Source organism: Malurus melanocephalus, unplaced genomic scaffold, assembly GCF_030028575.1.
Source record: "Malurus melanocephalus ecotype Western Australia unplaced genomic scaffold, MMel_1.1 scaffold_642, whole genome shotgun sequence".
Lineage (NCBI taxonomy): Eukaryota > Metazoa > Chordata > Aves > Passeriformes > Maluridae > Malurus > Malurus melanocephalus.
The window spans coordinates 56,826-78,999 of NW_026623874.1; the positions used below are offsets into that span (position 1 = coordinate 56,826).

The 22,174-nt window shown below is 40.5% G+C and overlaps 1 long non-coding RNA gene across 1 annotated transcript in view; it reads right to left on the reverse strand.

Moving 5' to 3' along the window:
* Nucleotides 1–21,173: 21,173 nt before the first annotated feature.
* Nucleotides 21,174–22,174, reverse strand: part of LOC130583910 (uncharacterized) — a 4,196-nt gene continuing 3,195 nt past the window's right edge. Inside the window, exon 3 of the long non-coding RNA XR_008966462.1 lies at nt 21,174–21,275. This is a non-coding gene — a long non-coding RNA (uncharacterized LOC130583910). The remainder of the gene's footprint in view (nt 21,276–22,174) is intronic.

Consider the following 22,174-nt stretch of genomic DNA (forward strand, 5'->3'; position numbering starts at 1 on the left):
AATCTAATTTRTATCAGAGAGTTTGGGGCTGAGCTACTCAAAAACTCCCACGAAAAGCTGAAAATAATCCAAAGAGCTTTATCCTTTTCCCTCTAGTGTAGGATGGRATAAGATAAACCAGACAGTACACATGAAGTGAGCTAATAACAAACGAAAACAAATAGATGCCTTTGATCTTCTCCCTCTCTAATCAATCCCTTTACCCAATTCCCTTCATCCTTTGAYTGGGATATGGATAACTTCAACTGAGAGRGGCTTTCTAAGCCATTTCCAGCCCRTGTGTGCCCATCTCAGTGGTTTTGTGCTGTCCATGAAATTCCCAGTTTTGCAGAGCAGAGCCAAACCCTCTGTGCTGAGCCCCCAGACCCACCAGGAGTTCCTGGCAGTGCCACAGGCAGTGATCCCTCAGGATTTCAGTTTCTCTATTTTCCTGTCTCTGTACCCCTGTGATCATTCAGTATTTAACTCCAGACTCCACAGACAGTTCTGAGCTCTCCCATTTTCACACAAAACAATTCCTCTGCAGCCCCAAACTCAAGGACACCTCCCTGGGCCAGACCCCAAGAGATGGAAACAACAGAAAATTGGGGGGAGCCAAGTTGGACTCAATGACTGCATTGGCTGCAGCTGCAATTGGAGGATTCAGCAAATCCCGATGTGCAAATGTACAAAAACGAGAAACGGTGAAAAAGCCGTGAGCCATTGTGGGTGTGGAACTGCCCTGGATGGACGTGGAGACCCTGCAATAACAGAACTGCTTTGGATTCTCTGCAGCAGCAGCAAAAGGGAGGGGATGCCCATTCCCAGCCCAGGAGAGCTCAGGGGACCATCAGGGGACCATCCCCTGTTCCTGCTGCTCCCCCAGACAAGGAGCTCTGTCCTGGCAAGGGCACGGCTGTGGCTGTCCCAGGGCTGATGTGACAATGAAGAGGACAAGGATTGTTCCATGTGAGGTCTGAGCTGACAGCATGAGCAGAGCTGCACCACAGGCAGCAGGAACGGGTCGAGCACTGCTGATGGGACATCACACTGTGAGGGGAGAATCTAACATCCTTTAAAAAAAAAAAAAAAACAAACCCAAAAAACCCAAGTGTCTTTTCTTTAATTCAGAAATGTGATTAGAGATTCAACAGTTGCTTCTAAGGTGACACGGTGGAAAGGCTCGCTAAGGATTACACAAGACACACACAGAGCAAAAAAAAGGACAAAAAAGCAAGAAAATGTTTTTTTTTTTTTTTTCCAGGGCATCTAGGCAATGCTGAATCAACACAGCAAACATAAAACCTGATAATTTACAACGTAAGATAATAAAAAGGGGCAATTCTTCATTAAACATATTATATCTAACACTGGAAACAATTAAAAATCAAGGTTAAGTGAACAAAGATTCAATTAGTATGCATTAAGAAATAAAAATATCCCCTAGAAACTCCATGTTCATACAAAATATAATTTCTTGTGAGGAACAGATTGATTCCCTTCTAACTGCTTTTATTACGAAGGAGAGGAAACCTCTGGAATACTTTGAAGACTTCAATGGATCTAATTATGAGTTTTTAAAGTACAAATCCTGACTGTCCAGCAGAGGGTAACCAAAGATTCATGGCTTTTAATTATTCAAAAAAATTAAGGATGGTAAGCCTGTCACCTCTGACAAAGAGAAGCTGAGGGAAGAGCAGCAAGTCAAACCTTGATTCAAGAATAATACAATTTTGWAGTGAATTCTCTTCAGAAWAATCTGACAAGTTTGAATAAAAGGRAAACAAATTTTGAATTACAAATAATTATTGCTTTGGTTATCGAGGTTTACTTTTTAACCACAATGTGTTCTTGTCTCTGCATCTAAACTGACAATTACTTTGTTCAAAAGCACTGCGTCAGCACAGTGATGTGATGAGCACTCCAAACCCACCCAGGCATTTCAGAGCAGACYTCCCTCTGCTGTGCCTCTATTCCCCCTCATTTCATTCTAAAAGAGTGGAAAAAAAAAGTTTCATTTTCTTAATTGCATATATTATAAAAACTTCCATAGGTGCACAACCACACAGAAAAGAAAAAAAGTTGTAAAACCCTCCACGTTTAAAAGAACTGGGTTCATTCCAGAATGGCTTCAATGTTTGAAGAGGTTTTGATTTAGTGGACTGATTTCTTCCTGTGGAAATTGTTGAGCAGCTTCCAGCCTTTCTCCATGGGACAGAARGGAGGAGGAGGCTGAGGTCTCACCCTGCCCTTCTTCCCTGCCTGCTCAGTGCCTGTGAATACTCCATGGTAGACAGGATTGGCTGAAGCACCTTTCTCCAGAATACTGGGGTTTTTCACTCAGCTGAACCTACAGAAAATCCCTTTTGATGGAGCTTTTCCCATCAGGTTCATGCAGAGGAAGTCAAGCAAACTTCTCACTTCTTTTGCCAACCCAGAGTTTACAAAAGGTTTAGGTTTCAATAATTAAAACCAAAACTTTATATTCTTTATATATATTCTTTTGCTAGCCTATAACATAAGGAACAATACCTTCCCAATGATTATTTCAAAAATAATTTCTTAGRCCTTGATTCCCAATTCAATCCAACAGTAAATCTAGTAAGAAATTTATATGACTTAATTTAAAGCAYCTAATTGAATGATTTAGCTTTGTGTAGACGTAATGAGCCATTCCATAAAATCAATAACATTGTAAAGTATAAACTAAATTATTATAAATGAAGGCAATAAAAAARGAGCTCCTCTGTGTTAGGCAGGGTGACACTTGATGAATGGGTTATTATTGCAGGCTGCAGCAGAGCAGGCAGAGGAGAGCAGGGTGATATTTGCAGAGGGGCAGAGGTTGGCTGCCCAGCATGCAAACAGGATCACTGCTGGGAGCCCTCATCCCACTGAGACAGAGCTGCATTCCCAGCAAAACAGCTCCAGGGGTCAGCATTCCCTGGGAATGAAACCTGTGTGATTCCAGGACCTTCTTACAAACACACACAAACTTCCTCCTGAGAAGAGGAACACACTTAGAATACTCTGATTTAGACAAGTCACTACTCTTCAGCATTCCCTGGGAATTAAACCTTCATAACTCCAGGACTTTGTAAGAAACACAGACAAACTTCATCCTGAGAATGAGGAACACACTTAGAACACTCTGATTTAGACAAGTGACTACTCCTCAGCATTCTCGGGGAATGAAACCTTCCTAACTCCAGGACTTTATAAGAAACACACACAAAAACTTCCTCCTGAGAACAAGGAACACACTTAAAATATACTTATTTAGACAAGTGACTACTCCTCAGCACTGTTTGCTAACCAGCAAAAGTGAAGGGCTAAAAACCTCCTCCAAAAATGACCATAAAAGTGTGACCAGTCCACCTGACTTCATTCTCAATGTATTACACTACACAGCCACAGATCTCCGAGCAGGATAAAAATGGAGTTCCACAAACTAATAAATCCAACACTCAGAAATGTTCTGTCTATTCTCCTTCCCCTTGGTAAAGTACAATATACTCAGAAGTTTTCTGAAAAGCTTAATGATTAATAACATGGATGGAATTTCATGTGCAAATGTGCAAAACACTGATATTTCACTGCACAAAAAAACCCTTATAAATATAAATATACATTATTACATCTGGGCACATGTATATGCTCATGTCAATAACATTAAAAATTATATYTGCATATRTTTCAYGTATGTTATATATTACATACTTTAYRCAACATAACTATAAAATGCWACAATATAAATACATCAATGCATCMGATAAATAATAAACATTATTTCTATGTTTCCTGAATATTAAATGCTATATACATGCTTGTGTGTGCATTGACTGGCTGGGCTGGAGCTATTTTAGCCTATGAGTTAATAGCTTAGAGAAAGACACGAGAGGAACCATATTATTTTAATTACATAACAGACTCTAGCAGGAACCTTTCCTATGGCTCCTCTCAGTGATTCCACACCTGCAGAAACAATCTGAGAACAACCAAACAAAAAAATTAAACAAAAAGGAAAAAGAAGGTAACACAAGAAATGCAAGATAAAACACGAACAAAAAGAAAGATCTTTTAAAATAAAACTCCACAAATTTTCAGTATAKGGCAAAAAAAATGCTCTCCAGATTTCAGGTGCTCCACTTGACTTCACTAAAGCCAGCATCATTTATTGCCCTGCAGCACAGACAGTGGCTCATGCAAAAGGAATTGTTCTCCAGAATACCACACACAAAATCCCCCTCTTCCACCAAAGATCTTGGCTGTTGCATCATCGCATCTCCAATTTAAAATTGATCACAAAATGCAAACTTTAACAGGAAGGGCAAAACAGCTGTGATTAAGGGAAGATCAGATTGCCACAGGCAGAAAGTGTCTCGATCTACAGCCCTGCTCGGAAAGCACGGAGGAACACGAAAAGCAAAAACATAGGTCAGCCTCAGGCCCCGACAGAGGGAAACAATCAATGATCTGAAAAAGCTGTGTGCAACACCGAGCCACACGCTCGCTGAGCTACAGATTTATAGCAAAACCCAAAAAACCTTACATTTGCTCTAAAATGGACAAATGATGGAGGGCAACAAGTGCTTTCCAAAGGCGAGAGCAGCACCCCTACTTTATTCTGTAATAAGGGAGGAAAGAGAGACATCTAGCTGCTGAAAGGAACTTAACAGAACACAAAATTGAGCTGCAGCACCCTGGGCACCCAAAATCCACCGCCAAAGCTCACCAAAGGGTGAGTGACAAAGCAGGGGAGATAAAACAGGTGAGGGATTGCTCTCCTCTCAACTGGAAGAGCAGCTTTCACTTTGGAAACTGAGAGAAAGATTGCCTTCCTCCTGTGGATGGTGACAGCCAGAAATCCAGCTGGACASGGCAGGAAGAAAACATTCTTTATCCTGCAGAGAGTTTGATGGTGTGTGGAGGGAGATAAGGATGACCTGGTCAGCTGAGGAACAAACCAGCACAGCTCTGCCTGGTGTGGGTGCAGGGAAAGGTGGGGAATAATGCACAGAATGATTAATTTGGCCTCTGGTAATTGAAATAAATATTTAAAGCACATGAATGGAGGCTCCAGGGAATTTTCTCCTGAGTCCAGGGTTTCCCTTTTGGGGTAAAGCAGCATTTCTGCCGGGAGTTTCTGTCAAATTGTTGATCACAGGCTGTGCTTTCTCTTGGGTTTCTCTCTCAAGAGCCCAGTGATGCCATGGTAAAGAGGGGCAGACAGGGCACTCTCACTGACACTTGGGAGGCAAGAAGGAACATGCAGACCTTTATTCACACCAAATACCATTTCCTTTCACACCCCATGCCCTGTCTGYAGCGATTACACYCAGGAAATCCAGCTCTGCTGGTTTRYTTTTCACCTAGGCRAGAATTCYGTRCAGTTTTGGACAATGCTGCAGCTTCATCTACCCAATTTCCATGAGAATACCCTCACCTTTTCACCTCCCTGCTCTGCTCCACGGCCTTGGCTCAGAATGCTGAGTTTTTGAGACTGCACAGTTTTTGAGATCTTCATAAGAAAAGATGCAGCTCTGAATGCTGAGGTTCTGGTCAATGATTTACTGACGCACAGGATGTAATTTAACCTTCTCCAAAGAAATAAATATGGATTATGTATAGAATTCTACTATACTATAGTACCTATTTAAGGGACAGAACAGATCTGTGAATGAACCATCACACACCAGAATTTCAGTGGAATAGCTTTTTCCTAAGGCTGAAGCAGTGCTTTTTTTGTTGTCTACTTCTCAGCCACCACATTGACAAATTAACAGCTATGAACCAATGGAAATTAAAAACAAAACAAAAACACACCAATCTGCATGTACCTCACAGGATATTAAAAACCACCAACCAAAGCATCTGACACAGAGTGAAGTACATTTCCACACAGTTCTACTATGGACTTAGAGCTGTGGGCAAGTGTAAAGCAGATTCTAGATTAATAACCAAGAGCCTGATCTTGGAAATAACTAAAATGCCGAAAGCTACGAAAAATGCCAATGAAAGACAAACTAGAATGCAAGAACACTTCCAGCCCTGTGGCTCCAAGCACTGCTGATCCTCTCTCCAGACAAAAGTTGCATTTCCTTACCTCGAGCAGAAAGAAAGAATAAATAGGAATTGGAGAGGGGGAACAGAAGAGATAATTTGCCTAAGAGAGTTCAATGAGATGACTCTGGTCTCTTTTCCTTTGTTATTCCATGCCTAATGAAGTGTCTGGGCAGTTGGAACAGCTCCTGCAGCACGAGCTGCTGGCTGTAGCTGCCCGTTTGTTTGCCGTGAGTTATTGTTTGATTTGGCGTTGGTTTCGGAGCAGTTTCCCTGCTCTGCTGGGCACACGGATGCTGCTGGGCCGTGTTTACGAGCCTGTAAATGATYGGGGAGCTGTTTGTCCAGCATCAGAGACGAGGAGAGGCAGAGCAGGGGCTGTGCTGGGCAGGGCTCAGGATGCTGCAGCATATGATGAACTTATGAGTCCAAAACACAGAGCAGCGCTGGAATGCACAACAAACTGCAGATTTGGGCTTTTTTTGTTTTCCAAAAGCAAGCTGGCTGGTCAGGGAACTCTTAAAATTATCCAAAGTCCTTCATTTCCAGCAGCATGCTGAAGGATCCGGTGTGGGGAGCGGCAGTGCCTCCACCAGGGGCCTCTTGCACCCCCTGGGTCTGCCTGGGGAAGAGATTTCACCGTAAAACTGCAGAGATTTCACCGTAAAACTGCAGAGATTTCACCGTAAAACTGCAGAGATTTCACCNAGAGATTTCACCGTAAAACTGCAGAGATTTCACCGTAAAACTGCAGAGATTTCACCGTAAAACTGCAGAGATTTCACCCGCACAACCGCAGAGATTTCACCCGCACAACCGCAGAGATTTCACCTGCACAACTGCAGAGATTTCACCTGTGCAACTGCAGAGATTTCACCTGCACAACTGCAGAGATTTCACCTGTGCAACTGCAGAGATTTCACTCACAAAACTGCAGAGATTTCACTCACAAAACTGCAGAGATTTCACCCACAAAACTGCAGAGATTTCACCTGTAAAACTGTGGAGATTTCACCTGTGCAACTGCAGAGATTTCACCCGCACAACTGCAACTTCTGGCTTCCTGTTTCAGTTATAATCAATATTTTCATTTATGCCAGCATAGAACATCAATCACCTGACACCACACAGTATAAATCAAATATCAAAATTAAATTCTTGTGATTCGTTGCCAGCATGAATACAATATTCTGTGAGCATCCTGTACAAATCAGTCAAACACTTCTTGTACTGAAGCAGACATACAGTACTTTGTAAAATTTAGTTATCACCTCTGGAAAATCTTGGACTTTTTAATTTAACTTCCGTATTTCCTTGAACTCCTTAAAGCCAAACAGATTCATAGATGCTAACAAAATATTCTCTGAGATAAGGAAGGGGGCAAGGGGAAACTGAGGGGGAGGAGAAAGGTTGTGTGTCTCTCACCAAAAAAAAAAGGAATTGCAAATTCTGGCAYATAAATATCAAAATCCCAGCATTCACCCAAGCTCTCCATCAGAAGGCAACTTCTGTCCTTTGCTGAAGGAATTAAAAATCTGTGATAGCAGTGAGGGCTAAAAGATTGCCCTTTTAGCTCTCCTCATGTTAGGTGTTACTAACGAGGGCCTYTTGCACAAGGGCTCTACAGCAAATTCCAGTTCATTATTTAAAGGGTTTTCACCTCTTTTAAGGAACCCTGAGAGCCCAGAAATTCTCCTGAGAAATCTCTCTCCCAGGAAACCCTTCATTGCAACAGACCTTTGGAATAGGAAGGCCATGGCAGGGCTGGTGCTGTTATTTTTTTTTTAAGGTAAAACACAGCACAGAAAAATAAACAGATCATCAGCACAAACTGTGTAAGAAAACCATGAAATTAATGCCAATTTGCAGAGGTCTTTAGGTACCACAGTGCAGAGCATCCAGTCATCACCCACCACAACAGTAACTGTGCTATTTTTTAGGTTATTTACAATTTAACATTAATGTTCCTCAGAATTTTGCTTCTGTGTCAACTGGGTCAAAAGAGTTGGAAAAATGAAGTGGCAAACAGTGGCAAGGTTTATATCACAATTTCCTACCTCAGCCTCTTTACTGCTTTGGCTGTCAGGGCAGGTGGGGAGCCAGGGACCCTTGGATACCTCAGAGATGCTTTGGTCAAATCCTCCCTTTCCTGCACTGGAAAACTCCTGTAAGATCACTCAGAGCTGCTGGGACAATCAGTCATTTCTTGTGCCTGTCAGATTAAGTGCTGAGAAAAAAAAAATCATAAAAAAACCAAAACTATTAATGAGAGACAAGCAATACCTACATTTGGCTACCCGGCTGATTCGTCCTCTCCATAAGAGCTCCCAGGTAGGCACCAATGGAGAGAATTCCAGCTCTGATCTTTACTGGAGAACCTTGGAGGGTTTAAACACAATGCTCAGCTCTGCTGKGGCCCAGAATAAATTTGGTTTTCATGCTCCAGGCTGCAGCCACGCTCTCTGCACTGAGAGCAGCTGCAGGGTCTGAATGGACCCGCCAGTGTCACCCTGGGCTGGGTCCCCTGCCCCCCACAGAACCCCCACTCCAGGGGACATTTCCCCATCCTCTGTGGGACCCAGCACCACCAAGGGTTAAGGWTTCAGCCACCTGCACAGCCAGTTGGAGGGGATGGCTGCAGAGTCTGCCCCTGCCATGGATAAATTCCGCTCCTGCACACGATATTGTGAGCGACACAGTTGGGTTCCCTGGCAGAGCACACGAGGTTTTATTTGTCAACAAATGGGTTTCATGATCCATCATTACCAYTTGATTGATTGGCCCAGCACTTTGGCAGGGTGGTTTTTTTTCTCAGCCTTTGCTGCAGCGGGGTGTTTCAGTTATTTCAGGAGMTGTCTGATCTGCTGGCAGGGGCTGTGCTGGCAGAAGGCAGAACGGTTCATCCTGTGCTGGTCAGCGCGGGAGTGGGGAGTGGATAACAGGAGGGACTGCGTTATGGCTTTACATCTGTTTTTGTTATGATCAGATCTGTTCTTCCTCTTAGCACAACAAAAACAACTCTCGTGTCGTTTTCTCATTCATCTAACTCGAGCCAGATTCTCAGTTGAAAAAAAAAAAAAATGCCCAGCCCAACTAACTATTCTGTAACCCAAATTTGAAATATTCATCTTTACATTTTTTTCCATCTTTCTTTGTGCAATAAATACATTCAATCAGGAGAAAAATACACTAACTCACTGTGACAGATTGGACTCCATCTGTCAAGATTTCATGTTTGATATAGACTGGAAATTGTGGATAAAGGGGAAATATTCAGGTACCGCTCTTTCAATGAATGTCCCGGGGGGAGATTAAGGCAATGATAAATTGGTTATGGTTACACCCCGAGCCAAGCCATGGGAAGCCTAATTAGAATCCAGAAGGATTGCAGCCAGGAGAGACAGATGCCAGAAAGAAGAGTAGTAAGTGGAAAAGGATTTTAGTTTCAGCTGGGACAGAAAAAGTGCACAAATGCACAAAAACCTGAAGTGTTGACCAGGAAAGAGTGTACTTGGTCATCTTGGTACAGAAAGATGTTTCTGTACATGAAATAAAGGATATTTTTGAAATAGCTTAAGAAAAGTAAGAGGAGATTTGCTTAAAATGCGTTCAAGGAAGGGATAAGAGTTTACCAACTTGGAGCATTAGGGTGAAAATTAGAAATCCAGAAAGACTTGCTTTATGACAACCTCCTGCATGACTTTGACTAATTAATTTAATTTCCACATGTGTGCTAAGAGTCTTCAATGGGCTCTTTTAAAAAACCCAAATACACCAGGAAAGGAAATGTCCAGATACCAACAGGGACTACAAACAGATGGAAATACACAGTGACTTTTACTGTAAGAAGAAGAAAGTGTCTTCAGGTGAGAGCACGGGGAACAAATATTAATTTCACCTAATCAAGACAAAGCAAAGTACCTGACAAAGAATATTTATGCAAATTCACTCTAAAATTACCACAAAGAGCCCAGTGAGTAGCGGTGACAGGCCAGCAGGGCTCCCGGAGGGCATCGGGGGGAGGTGACCCCTGGCAGACAGAGTCAGKCTGATGGGCTGAGCTGAGCCTTGGAGCTCACAGGGGAATGCAGGATGGGGTTTGAATCACAGGAATCTGCGTCTGAGTTAGAAACTGAGTGATGCCAGGGCTGCAGRAGCCATCACAGCACACAGAGGGACACTCAGGAGTATCCTGGTGCTGATTTCCTCAGAGCTCAGAGGGTGTCACTCTGGCCCAAACAGTAAAACCTGCCTCACAGATGACATCCAGCTTTCCCCTTAAGCTCTAACAAAAAAAAAAAAAAAAAAAAAAAAAAAAAAAAAAAAAAAAAAAAAAAAAAAAAAAAAAAAAAAAAAAAAAAAAAACAGGAATCACCCAAAGGACAAAGTGTGAAATAGATTCTGCTCTCTTAAAGCAAAGGAAGAACAGAGTCCCTGAGCCTGGGACTGGGCTCACAAGAGCTGCCTCAGGAAAGGTCAGCAGCACCTCTGCCYGCACTGCTGGGGTTTGCTGTTTGGTCACACTTTGTCTTTGGCTCTGTTCAAAACCCTTCAGTCCCCCCAGCACACCAGGAGCACAAGAATTGAGTAAATGACCTTCCCTGGGGYACAGCTCTACTCCCTCTCAACTCCATCCTTCTCAATCCCTTACAAACATTAATGCTTCTGTTTCAGAAACATTCCTGCTAACATTTCTGCTTTATTCATCTTTGAAGACAAAGATATGAGCCCCTACTTCCAGAAGAAAAAAASGCAGTATTTATTTTGTATTTATGAAGGACCTATTAGCAGCAGTGAAATTTTCCATGCAACACATTCCTGTAAATGAAATTAATTAGATAAAAGTAGTGCAGGCTTCAGGAAGAAAGAAATCCAGACATTTTCCTTGACGCACATGAAAAGAGAGACAGATATGCCCATATTAGCAATACAAAATGCTATCAATTTCCATGTATGTAACCTCATCTCAAAGAAAGACAAATTCTAGTGATAATAATGTTACTGGTGGTAAGTTTAATGGCTAAAACTTTCAGTTAAACTACGTTCAGTCAGGTCCTGGGCACGGCAAGTCAAATTCCCTTCAGAACTTGGTGTAATTTGTAAGGCCAACAGAACAACTGTCCAACAAGACAATGATCATAACCATATTTATTAAGCTACAGACACTTGATAAAAGATGCCTGGYAAATGTGCTTGAAAATAACAGACCAAAGAACCCCTGCAAGCAGTGATACCTGGGYTTTGGCCAGCAAATTACAATAATTGACATGTCTGTGCATGAGGATGGTTTGCACATCACCGGGTTCTGCCATTATTGAGAATATTTAAGGCAGAAACAAATTATTTAATTGAATGACTGAAGAAAAAATYAAAAACCCAACCCAAGTCCTTTTAGCTGTCACACTGTACTGTGGTACCAGCAACCATTTAGCAAACAAAACACAGAAGATATTACTCCATGCCCARTTTTATGCAAGTAGAGCCTTCTTCCCAATTTAGAATCTCTTCCTCCTTGATTTGTTTTCTTGTTTCTGACCTATCAAGCTAAGAAATGGACTATGACACTTACAWAACTAATTACTTCTCTTTTCTTTTAATTCTCTCCAAGGCTAAGGAACTAAACATCACAACAGGAACTGCAGCAGTAATTGGGCTTCAGTGTCACTGTGTGCCAACCACCTCAGAGCTGAAACACAAACTTTAAATTAAACAAACATCATCAGCCCAATTGAAGAGCCTCACCCTCTCMGAGATCTTTGTTAGGATGACATTGAGGATGGTTTTCAGTGCACACTGAGATATGAAAGCTGCTTGCATTAATAATGATAGRAGACACAGTTATTGTGAGTACAGTCAACTTTTCCCTGATCATTTCCAAAAACCAGTGACAGTACGTGATCAGAAGAGTGGGAATGTGGAGTTTTATAAAGAGTGCTGAATGGAAACAGTTCAGCAGTTTATAAATGGCTTTGTGCTTTAATGGAGATGATCTCCAAATCCCAGAATAGTCCAACCCCCTGTCACCAGTGCCATCCAAAATATCGTGATTGGCTTAAGCATTATTGGCTTCCCTAATTACAACAAGAAAAGTTAAGGCTTTGTTTTTTCTTTTTTGTTTTTTTAAATTGTTCTTCATTGTTTTTTTATAAACATCTCATCAATATATTTGCTCTTTTGCTACTTTAACCTGTTTTAGTGACAAAGGAACTGGAGGTTTAAGTCCGAGGATCCCCCAGCTTCTGACATTGGTAAGATTTAAGGACAACAATTTGGAGATCAAGGGAACTTTACTGCTGGCAGTGGAGGTAGGCAATTTTGGGATTTAAGTAGCTAAAGCAGCAGTCAGACCAGATTTGTTTCCCTGATTTTTAACACTGCATTTGAGGAGAATACCCATTAATACAGATCTCTCCGGGGTTTCACTCACAGAGGTGCATAGGGCACTCTCATACATTCCAATTTTTGTGTCTTTTTAATGTTCCAGGCAGGGTACCTTCCAAACATAGATGAAAATCTTTTTTTGATATCCTTTACCACATACAGAACAACACCAAGCACAGGACAGTGTGGCCTTGACTCTAATTTTTTTTTTTTTCTGTACAGTTCAGTATTCATAAAGAGAGTTTTGCAATCCCTAGTCAGGGATTACCTCACCTCTTTCTAACACAAGCAGAGCACTGCTGGCTGCTTTCCAGGCACAGTGATTGAATTTCCTCACTTTATAGGGTGCCTAAATTTCTGTCCAATGTTTTAAAATGTAACCATGAGCTTGGTTCTTTTRAGTTTGCTTCAGCTTAACTTTATCTCAGCTGAATTTTTGTCATGCACGTTTAGACTCCACTGCCTGCTGTGTCAGACACCAAACCCCAATTTCCTTTTTCTTTCTCCCCAAACTTAGMTACATTGGAGAGAGCTTTTATCCAAGTTACAACACTTAATGCATTGATCAGTTTTATTTTCTGTTTAACWAAGAGAATAGAGGGAATGATAAATAAGTGTATAGGTGAGATGATTCAGTAGTGATCCTGACTATGAAAACAAGACAGGCTGCTCTCCTGAGAGATTACTGCATTTGTTTCCACTGCATTTATCACCATCTTGATAAATATTATGACTATCTGAATCTCAATCAACCTTCTGCATTAGCATGGAAGATTCACCACCTATACAAGGGCACAGCAAGAAAAGAAGAGCTCAGTTTGGGAAGCAGAGTGGAAGCCTGGCCTGGTTAAGATTCCTCATCACAGCTGCCATTTAGGATTGAGTCACTGCTGATATCAAGGAAAAAAATCTAAGAAAGTATCCTATCAGTGAAATCTATTAATTAAAGAGCAGTGTAAAGAGAGCAATTCATTATCAGTTGTATAATTGTTCACAATAACCCCTGACAGGAGGAAAGTATTGCCACACTCAGATATTCTGTGTGTAATCAGCAAAATAAAACATAAAAGCSTTTTTTACTCCCTTCTGGAAACATCTGAAGCATAAAACACTTCTGCTAGCCATTCTTAACATAAAAAGGAGAAAAGTGAATAAAGAAAGACCTGTGATTAACTTGTTGGCAGAAAAATRGGGCATCAATCTGCCAGCATTGATCTGGGCCACATTCTCCTTTCCTGTGGCTACAGGGTGTTTGGTTTGTTACACATTTTATCTTCTGGACTTCTTAATACACCAGCAAATACTGACCAGACAAAAGATGTGGAAATGCTTTCTTTGCTCATGTCAGTGTGTTTGACTGCCTCGTTTGCTTCTCTGTCTTCTTCACTGTTGTCTTCCATCACAACCAACTCTTCTGATTCCCTTTTTATTTCCTTATTCCTCACTCTAACTATCCCTCCTTTATTATCCCCTATTCTCGTCTTTCTTGGCTGCTCAGAGCTCTACTTTTCTTGTCTCCAACTTCATCTCAAACAATTTCAACCCCTGTTTCTGAACTTCCTGGATAAACAGAGTAGCACTGCAAAAGGATACCGTTGAACAACATTTTCTGACAAAAATATTCCCATTTTTTTGAAGATATTATAGTAAAGATAAAGTTAAAATATTACTGAAGAGAATGGGACAAAAGGAGAAAAACCAAACAAAGGATTTCTTACCAGATGGACAAAAAAAGAGACCAAWGCATCCCTGAGGTACCAAACACCTCCTTTTAGACCAAATGGCACAAAGTATGTTTGAAATTCCCAGGCCTTGAAAGAACATGTGGAAATGGACACATCACTTTTATTTTCAGTAATATCTGGGTGGGATTTTTCTTTTTCTTCCTGAACTCAGCACCAGCAAGCCCAACCACAGCCATGTAAAAACTCAATCACTAAAGAAACACCTCTGTACTTCGCTTTGCCTCGGTTTTTCTTTGCTTCAGTAGTGAGAAAATMTATTTCCTGCAAAATACTTTTCTGTAATAGTGTTAATCATACTGTGGAAGTATGAGAGGCTTTGTGAGGGTGGAAATGCAGATATTATCAGCACCCTGTGTCACCTCCCCTTCGTGGACCTTAAAAAACTGTCCCCATTTATTTCTGACAGAAGCAAATTCAGTGTGTTAATTGGGAATGGGAAAGAAATTACTTTCATTCACATRCCTCAAATTGATTGGCTGTCTTATTTTGTTAGAAAGAGAGAATAAAGCCCTAAACAAATAAATTAATCTGCCTAGGCACACAATTATTCATTGTGATTTCTTTTACTGTGCCCCTTCTTATTCATTCTTGCTGTAAGATAAACAGCCCCAGTCTTCTCATCTCACTGCAATGAGATTTTTTCAAAAGCCTCGTTAGCCATTCTTGATAAAAGTCTAGATTAGTTCATTGGTTTAGATTAAAACTACAYAAAAACACTGATTTGCTTAAAATTAGTTGTCTTCACAGACAGTTAAAGAATTATTACTTATTCATATGTCCAAGGTGAATAGTTTTGTAGTTGATGTTTTATAGTTGAGGTTTTTCACCACCAAAAAAAAAACCCAAAAAGGTGCAGATATCAAGAGAGAATTATATTTTATTTTAAAGTAAATTGTGGTGGTCTGGACTATTCTTGGACTGACAGTTGAAGAGGCAAAGCCAGGAAGCTTCAGGCATCAGATACCTACAGAGTTCTCACAATTTCTATTATATAATGTCCTGGGGAAATGGGCAGACTCAAATATGTTCAAAAGTTTCCTTTTTTTTAATAGAATTTTCCTGACTATTGTATTCAACAGAAAATGAAAACTTTAAAAAAAAAAATACTTCTGAAGTCTTTCAAGAAAATCAAAGTTTTGGTTTTGCAGCTTTTACAGCTGTAAAATGAAGCTGACATGGAAAGCCCAAGCAAGCAGCAAGGTGACTGACAATAAACCTCTCAAAAATAATTTCATTCACTAAATGAGATTTTTTGGAACATTCCTGAACTGTAAATAATATAAAGGTTGGTGCTCCAAGATTAGAGCAAGTTAGAAGATAATTTATTTTCTGTGGGTTTTGCAAAATACAGAAATCCAATTTCCAGCTACTTTTTCAATTACCTGAAATAAATATTGGGTTCTGATCACACATTTAATAAGAATATGYATAAGTTTCTGGAAATTTCATCAGGAGACAGGAGGATACAGACAGCATAGACAAACAATCCAAAGAAATGAAGCRCRYTGGCTTTGGGGAACAAGTGTTTTCCATRTTATAATAAAAACCCTTTTAGGGTGTTAAGGGAAAATCTTCTGTCATTTCTCGGRCATTTTTCTTTGCTCTGAATTGACAGATTTACTCGGCATTTTGGTAAAATTTATTTCAGCAGAGCTGTTCRCTTACCTAAGTGTTTTAAAACATAGATCTGAGTAATAAGCTCAGCTCCTGAAACACAGACTTTCAAGAAATCCAAAAGMTTATTTCCCAGAARTKRGTGYTGGTTGTTAAGAAAACCACTGCCAYGTTCAGTGAGGYCACACACTCAAAATGTCACRTMSAATATTGAGGGACAGTGCACTCCAGGCTGTGCCAAAATTCTGCTTTGGGCAAGGAAAGAGTTCCCCACCACAGGGGATGAGCGACAGCCCTGATTTCATAAATTCATTTCCATTTCTGGTTGCCTCCACCAGCTCCATCCCCTTTAGATCCCACTGCAAGGCCTTGCTGTGACCCACATTGGGGTGTAAAAGAAAACAGCAAATCCCTGATGCAGTTTGGAGTGAAATCCTGCAGGAATTGCTCCAGCCCAAAGGGAAATGTCAGGGACAGTGTGAGCAGGAGGGTGACAGCAGGACAAGGGAGCCCTGAGCTGCTGCAGGGGTTTGTCTTGGGGGGTGTGAGCTCCAAAGCTCGGCAATAACTCACAAACACACAGATATATATATAAATAAAATATTTTTGCYTGTTTCCATTCAATTGAACTTCTAATACATCACAGTGAAAAGAGGAATCAATTCTAAATCCTAATAAAACGGAAATACGGCCCCAAACCCAATGAGCAGAAAGTCTYCCTGYTCTTTAAAGCAKYTMCAAAAGCTGCAGWGRTACAAAGGGAAATARCTCAGCACTCAGAGCATTGGCTTTGGCTGAATTATTCTGCCCTGCCTCYSTTGAGATTGCCATTTGTTAACATARCACATAATTTGATTTAAAAGTGAGACCAATTCAGAGATCTCATGTCTTTCCATCTATGAGCATTTCCTTCACATGGTGAGCGAATATCTCAGAACTCCTTGGAAATGCACAGCACAGTGAAATATAACATTTAGTCAGTTTATTGCCATTACTAAATGTMCTGTTACAGTATAAATCTCTAAAAGCATGTCAGGACCCACCTAAGCTTTGTGACGGATTGAGCGTTAATGCTTGCACTGGCCTAGGAAAAATCTAATTTCCCAATATTATGACAGCTCTACAATGTGTAAATGCTGAAGTCACTGATTACATTCGAGTCAGATATTTATTTACCAACTGACAAAGTGCTAATCCTGGCACGATAACAAAACCTGATGTTAATTAAGGGCACAAGTTTTTCTCATGGCAATGCAACACTTAATGATGCAGTTTGTTCAGAACAAAAAAAAAACAACAACTCAACAAAACAAAATACACAGGCATTTCCAAGACTTTTACCCCTCTGAATTTGGTATAATTCCATTTTCTGCACCTACAATTTCATGGCACTATTAAGAATGTTCTTCCCCTTACATACATCTCACTTTTCTTCACCACTGTTTCAAAAAGTGCTGGTATCAAGGCACCACAATTGTAATGGCATGGAAATATCAGAGATATGATTGCATTTCAGCCCACTGAAAACATCACTCACCTCCCTTGGAGATGCAAGGATCCTGGAATGCATGAATGGGAAAATTCAAACAGCCAGAAATGCCAAAAGTTGCTGCAAAAGCAGCTCTTCAGGAGAAGGTGCTTGGAGTTCTGCAGGGAAGGTGGCTGATGACCAAATTTCATGATCATAAGACACTGAAAGACAAAACAGAACATGTAATGACTGTCAATTTGGCACTAGATCCAGCTCATAGGCAAAAAAGTATTTTTCCTGCTCTTTCTTCTATTTCCTTCATTTTAAAATAATGATTTCTTTATTTTTCTTACTGTTTTGGGGTTTTTTTGATTGTTCACATTGGAATTTCAAACCTGCAGTCTTTCTCAAATGTTACCCAAAAAACCCTGTCTAATCAAGAAACATGATATAGCAAAAATTGGCTTCTTCACATTGAAGTCAATCTTGGAAATGAAATCAAAGTTCCTGGCGAGTCTGTCTGCCTGAATTAAAACTGTTCTTGAGATTCTTTTAAACAGGCAGCAAAGTTTTTTTTGTCCCTTTAAAGCTGAGATTCACATGGGATAAAGAGGCAGGTACACAAAGCATTGGGAAACACGCCTGGTTGCCTAAAAGCAAGAACAGAAGTAAATTAGGAAAAGCAGAGCAGAAAAACATATGCTAGAAAAACAGACGATAAACAGGTGATAAAAAGAAACAGAGGTGAGGAAACAAATCCAGTTTAAAAACAAAAAGAAACCCAACAAAACAAAATCCAACCAACCAAACAAAACCCAACAAAAACCCAACAGGGAATGTATGAAGTAAAGAAAATCAGAGCAAAGGAAGTGGTTGGGATATGGAGGAATTAGTGCTGAGATCTATCCATGATAACATAAGCAGGCATTTTGGGGTTACTGTTGTCCCTCAGTTTCATTAAGGAATTAATCCCCACTCTGTGTCTGGGTTCCACACCTCGTGACAGAACACTGATACACTGCTTGTGTGACATTTTCCCTCCGAAACATTCATCTTTTTCCAGCTAAAACAGACTGATTAAACTTTAAGCAGGGAAGGCACGAGTTGGGAAGGGTTTATTTGTGGCTCACATATGGCTCCAGTCGCTGTCACATGCGACATCGGAGCAGCAAGAAAGGGCAACTGTCTAGACCCCACTGAATCTCTTGGAGCCCTACAGATGGTTCCTATTAATCTTCAGTTTTCTCAAAAACCTGTTCTTTTTTCCAYCTTCCCCTCAGTCTATAAAACCCTSCCTGCCTTCTGAGTCTTGCCTCAAAACTAATTTGTGAAATTAGAGTCTGATTCCACAAGCATTTGCCTGCATATGCACAGAAAACTCCAGGCTACACCTTCTTAACGACTGCAATGTGACTCAAATAATTACAGCTCAAAGCATATGGGAGCTGTCTTGATTGAGGACAGAAAGTCACAGCGATGAGGGCTCTGATCTGATCAGGAAAATGCTGAAATTCAAAAGCAGCCTCGAGGTGTGATGTTCAGCTGAGGTGGAACAGCCTCGRGCAGCACAGGATGGGAGAGCAGCACAGAGGGACAGAGGGAAACACAGCCTGGCTGCCCCTGAAATTATAAAACACAAACCAGTCCCAGTTACAAACTGGAAATATTTTGYGATTGATGAGAAGGTCTCAGACACTTGGGTTTAACAGCCTGAACAAGTGCAGACACGATTTCATGGCTTGAGGGACCTGCTCTGAGAGACTCCCCTGCCAGGCAGAGCTGCACCCACTGCTGCTATATTCTATAAATCTCTTTTAAAACACATATATGCATTTATAAACACACACACACACACACCAGTGTGACCTGATATGCAAATAATAAAATTATCTGGATGGACTGGTTTACTGTTAATCCGACATCTGCAGATTTCCTGAAGGAAAGTCCCTAACTTTATTTGCTTGTTTGTTCTATTAAGAAAAAAAGTCTACTAGCAAAAAGGATTTTTAATTTTATTGAATAAATCATACTGAGCTTTCTGATTATGATGAAAAGAGACTGTAAGGTCATACCATTGCACCTTAATGAGAGCTTACCTATCAAATCTTTGGATAAAATATTTGAACTTTGCAAGGCAGGACTTCAATTCCTCTGGGAAAASTGGTGTTAAAGAGCCACTGACCTTTGCTTTACAGACAACATTAATATCTCATCAAAGTTATTGCTTACAAATATATAGTGTCCATTMGTTTTAATGATATTTCCTTAGGGAAAAAATATCCACTCATTTTTTATGTTCATTAGGCTGGTTTTGGAAAGAATATTCATCAGTGGAAATTTCCTTAAGTACAGAAGATGAACTTGCATTTGGAAAGTATGAAATGTTGAGGTTTTTTTTCTGTGTAAATATATAACGAGGTGCTACATAAAAGAATGACAATTTTAGATAATTAGAAAGGATAAATAAATATAAATSAAATAAATAGGAGCTACATTGCACTGCAGAACTGAATTCCTTACTGCAGGAAAATCACTCTGTATCCACAACCAGGCAGAAAGGCTTGGGGTTAATTCCTGCCTGTTGATTGAACAAAACCATCCCCATAGAGGACATTTGGCTGATACCACGGCCAATAATGTAAAATTCAACTCCCAGTAAAATATGAGGCACTGAAGGAGTGATCCTCAGAGATTTGTAGGGATGGTGTGGGCACAATGTGGGCACAGTGTGGGCATGTCCTGTGCCACTCAAGGCACTCAGCTCTGCTCTGAAATGCAGGGAGCAGCAGAGATGGCCAGTCCAGCATCACAAGGACGTGCCCAAGGCAAATTCCTCATTTGTGRGGCATTAATTGCAGAGCTGGAGCCTCTGCTGGGGCACAGATCACACACTGAACCTGCCAGAGTTTATGAGCAGAACGGGACCAGCGCATCGCTGCAGATGCCAGACAAAAACAGGTGTTGAGGATAAAGAAAATGCAACTTCTGGGCCCTCTTTGCTGCTGTAAAARTCAGAGCAGTTTCTCAAATAAACATCAAAGGCAGAATTTTTTATGTGAGATGGATATGACTCCATTCTTCCCCACTTCTGCACTTCCAAATGTAATTATWAGATGAACTGGACTGCATTTACTTATGATGTAATTCCACTGAAGTTATTTCTGGGAGAAAATCTAATCCACTAATATAAGTCTGCAGCATGTTGATACCTTATAATTAAACAAACTGGATTTCCCTCCGTCTTATCTGTTCTGCTTGAAAAAAAAATATATTGTTTTAAAATGAAGATTAAATTAATATTTCTCAGTGTGGACTAGGTTTAGACTGTAAGGAGGGGGAGGCAGTGGAGCAGGCAGCACAGGGAAGCTGTGGATGCATCCCTGGAGTGTTCAAGGCTGGTTTGGRTGGGGTTGGGAGCACCCTGGGACAGTGGAAGGTGTCCCTGCCCATATCAGGGGTGGAAAAAGGGGATCTTTAGGGTCCCTTCCAACCCAAACCATTCTGTGATTCTATGATTAGTAATGAATAGATGTGTCAGGAAAAAAAAAAAAAAATTCAGATTGTGGACCTCAGGTAGAATTATATATTAGCCTTTTCCTAAACAAGAAGCTGCCTGGAAATCTCACAGGATGGGTTTTAGTGGAATATTTCTGTCCCAGCCCTGGTTTTGAGCATTTAACTCCTCTGAAAGTGGAACATGGGTGTTCATTCACTGCCTTTTCTAGAGGGATGCAGAGATRATCCTGCTCAGAGCCAGCACAGGGCAGGAGAGCACACAGCTGCATTCCACCAAACAGAATATCAATACCTCAACTCCTCCAGCTTATTTTAATTTCAATTCTGAGGTAAAAATCCACGCGAGATAACAAACCTGTGTCCACTTGGGCCAAGCAGGCAGAGCCAGAGCTTCAACACCTCTTGAATTGACTCTGCTGATGGATCCTGGGTGCCCACATTCCTGATTCCATCCACCACACTTGTCCTTGCACATGTTTTTGCATTATTCAGTAGCAAGTTCAGTCCTCAGGCATAAACAAACAAATCACATATGTTTCATTAGCTGCAGCAAGGTCTAATTGCAAGAAGCAGAAACACACAAGGAAGAAATGCAAAAATKTTCAGAATCGTTACTATAGACACCAAAAAGTGCAAATACTTAATACAAACTTTACAATATAAATAATTTAATACATAGACACCTAATGAAAATGAARAGGCAGCCAGAAAGGAATATATTTTAAAGCATAAATATCTCACAGAAAAAATATGTTCAGATATAAAGGGGCCAAACACAATTACAACTTCAGGTTCTTAATGGGAGAATGGGTTTCAGATCCTTCTCCCATGCAGCAGAAACTGCTGAGATTCTCCACTAACGAAAAAACAAATAAAACCCACAGAACATAAAACTGAACTCCACAGAATTCAAGGCTTTACAGAGGAGGAGGGGATCACCACAATTAAAAGCTCTCAGTTTGCTCTTTTGTTCTCATTGTAATGTAATTCCAGATATTCCTTCAAACCTAAAGTAATCTTTTAAAAGTACTTGTGTCCCCTCAGCCTTTCAYATTTATTTCATGTTGCTTGACTTGTCTCAGTTTCATTATGACTTAGAKGTGCTAATAACAAGCTGTTAATAAGCCCAGAAGATTAATAAGCATTTAATGAACTTTCAGGAGGGTACAGAGAAAAAAACAGAAAAAATATTCTGTGTCTATAATAAAACTCAAACTAACATTAAATATGAGACTTTCAAAGAATTCCCTAAAATATTATTTCCTGTGTTCATTCTGAAACTTTAGCTCGCTAAGTTACATCAACCAGCAGAATAACAACCACAACCAGCTTTCAAGGAAAAGTTACTCCTACCCTATAAAAAAAGAGACAAGTACAGCCACCAAATATTTATAAATTTGACAGT